This window comes from Mus pahari, chromosome 16, assembly GCF_900095145.1.
Source record: "Mus pahari chromosome 16, PAHARI_EIJ_v1.1, whole genome shotgun sequence".
Lineage (NCBI taxonomy): Eukaryota > Metazoa > Chordata > Mammalia > Rodentia > Muridae > Mus > Mus pahari.
In genome coordinates this window covers 60,780,748-60,783,926 of record NC_034605.1, presented here as the reverse complement: position 1 = coordinate 60,783,926, position 3,179 = coordinate 60,780,748, and the positions used below count along the sequence as shown (strand labels likewise).

At 43.1% G+C, this 3,179-nt stretch overlaps 1 protein-coding gene across 5 annotated transcripts in view; it reads left to right on the top strand.

Annotated features, from left to right (window-relative positions):
* Positions 1-3,179, top strand: part of Klhl3 (kelch like family member 3) — a 120,317-nt gene that overhangs the window by 21,375 nt on the left and 95,763 nt on the right. The gene's annotated exons all lie outside the window — the stretch shown is intronic.

Sequence of the window (3,179 nt, the reverse complement as noted above, 5' to 3'; positions counted from 1 at the left end):
TGTAGCTGTCTTCAGACACACCAGAGGAGGGCATCAGATCTCATTACAGATGGTTGTGAGCCACCATGTGGTTGCTGGGATTTGAACTCAGGACCTCTGGAAGAGCAGTCAGTCCTCTTAAATGCTGAGCCATCTCTCCAGCCCTTATCCTGACTTCTTGAATGGAGTCAGAGGACACCTGAGACGTGTACGGCTGATTGTCAGATTGTCATACTTCCTTTCTCCTAACCCTTGATAGGTGCTTAGCCTGTGTTTGTAAAATATTTATTTATTTATTTATTTATTAATTTATGTGTATATGTGTGTGTGTGTGTGTGTGTGTGTGTGTGTGTGTATGTATGTATGTGTGTGTGTAAGCATATGCCTTCTGCTGTTTATGGAGACCAGAAGAGGGCATGCTCCTGTGGAGCTGGAGTGCCAGGAGGTTGTGAGCGGCCTGATGCGGGTGCTCTGGGTACTCTTTCTTTAATGTCCTGCTCTCTGAACAATGGTGACATCACCAAGGAGCCTGCATCTTTGAGAAACCAGATTGGCTCTGTCTTCGTAGGGCTCTTGTCTGCAGGAGGAGAAAGTGCCTGGTTCCTGCTACTGTCCAGGCTGACCTCTGCATCGGGGGAAAGGGTTTGGGGTACGCTGGGGACATCAGCAAGTCGGGGAAGCCCCGCGTGGTTCATATGTTGTTGTTCTCTATAGGCAGACCACATCTGAGACCCCTTTGTAAGGAGTGTTGTATGAACAAGCACATATAGAATTATTGGACTGTTTTGGAAGGCTGGAGAGTGAGAGAGCATGGGAGAGTCTGCGGAGCGTGTGTCTGTCTGTCTCTGCGGAGTGTGTGTCTGTTTCTTCAGGGCAGTCTGCTTGGTCTATAGCTTCCACATTTTGTGAAGTGGAGCTATCAGGAACCTGAATTTTTATGAGTTCCCCATCCAGGACCTTCAGTAGGACCTTGGTTATTTACATATTAGCTCTTCTTATCTTGGCCTTTAAGCATCTTCAGACTGTGACCACAATATTTATTTATTTACTTATTTATTTAATTAGATATTTTCTTTATTTACATTTCAAATGCTATCCCGAAAGTTCCCTATACCCTGCCCCCGCCCTGCTCCCCTACCCACCCACTCCACTTCTTGGCCCTGGCATTCCCCTGTACTGGGGCATATAAAGTTTGCAAGACCAAGGGGCCTCTCTTCCCAATGATGGCCGAATAGACCATCTTCTGTTACATATGCATCTAAAGACACAAGCTCTGGGGGTACTGGTTAGTTCATATTGTTGTTCCTCCTATAGGGTTGCAGACTCCTTCAGCTCCTTGGGTACTTTCTCTAGCTCCTCCATTGGGAACCCTGTGTTCCATCCAATAGCTGACTGTGAGCATCCACTTCTGTATTTGCCAGGCACTGGCATAGCCTCACAGGAGACTGCTATATCAGGGTCCTTTCAGTGAAATCTTGCTGACATGTGCAATAGTGTCTGGGTTTGGTGGCTGCTGATTGGGATGGATCCCTGGGTGGGGCAGTCACTGGATAGTCCATCCTTTCATCTTAGCTCCAAACTTTGTGTCTGTAACTCCTTCCATGGGTATTTTGTTCCCTATTCTAAGGAGGAATGAAGTATCCACACATTGGTNTTCCTTCTTCTTGGTTTTCTTGTGTTTTGCAAATTGTATCTTGGGTATTTTAAGTTTCTGGACTAATATCCACTTATCAGTGAGTGCATATCTAGTGACTTCTTTTGTGATTGGGTTACCTCACTAAGGATGATATCCTCCAGATACATCCATTTGCCCAAGAATTTCATAAATTCATTGTTTTTAATAGCTGGGTAGTACTCCATTGTGTAAATGTACCACAGTTTCTGTATCCATTCCTCTATTGAGGGACATCTGGGTTCTTTCCAGCTTCTGGCTATTATAAATAAGGCTGCTATGAATATAGTAGAGCAGACTACAATATTTATAATGGATATTTGTACACTATTTTATAATTTTGATGTGTACTACAGGAATACAGATAGGAGTCTATGTTAATATAACCCACATTGAAATATCAAAGGAAAAACTACATATCATTTATATATATATATATCATCCAGCCCTTCAGGGAGTTGAGGCAGGAGAATCATACATACAAAGCCTGCCTGGGACACACATACACACAAAGAGAGTGTAGTGTGCACATGCATGTGTGTGTGTGTGTGTGTGAAAGAGAGGTGGGGGGGGGGAGCCCACACACAGAGGCCAGAAGAGGATTTCACATCCCCAGAAGTAGTGTTACAGGTGACTGTGAGCCGCTTTGCGTGGGGAACTAAACCCAGGGCATCTGCAAGAGCGGTAAGTGTTCGTAACGGCTGAGCCATGTCTGTAGCTCTGGCGTCACACACTGATAATATAAAGTTTATCTACAAAGGACATTTAATTGAACCAGTGGTCAAATGGCTTGATACAGTGAGATCGTTTAGTATGGAAGCTGGCCAGTAGATCAATTTGTAAATGTAGTTGCATTGCATAAATTTCAACCATCATTAAATGTACCTTAAAGAGGACAATTTCTATTATAAAATATCAAGATAAGCTATCATATACATAGGACAAAATGTAACAATTGTGTCTAAGATCGTCAGGTAGAAATCCACAGAAGCAGGAGCGACCTTAGGAAGGACCTGAGGAGTTGGAGACATGGCTCAGCAGTTGAGACCTTTTACCGCTCTTGCAGACGGCCGGAGTTCAGTTCCCAGCACTCTCACAGCAGCTCACAGCCACCCGTAACATTAGTTTTGGGGACCTGAAGTCTCTTCTGGCCTCTGTGGGCTCTTGCATGCATCAAGTGCACATATGTACACTTAGGCACTCACTCACACACACACACACACACACACACACACAAAAAGATTTATACCCTCTACTAGTTCAATATAAATTGATCTGTAAATTCAATGTGGTTTCTATCAAAGGCCTATCAGGGTGTTTCATGGATCTTGATGAGCTGATATGAAAATTTGTAGAAAGAATAAAGGGACTAGGGAGAACACACAAGGTATTTCTCAAGAATAATCAAAGGCTTGAGGACTTAACCTGTCTGAAATTAGATATTACAAAGCTATAAAAATAATGCAATATTTGTATAAGCTGACCTATGCAACTGGCTAGAAAGTAAAAAAAAAAGAAAAGAAAAAAA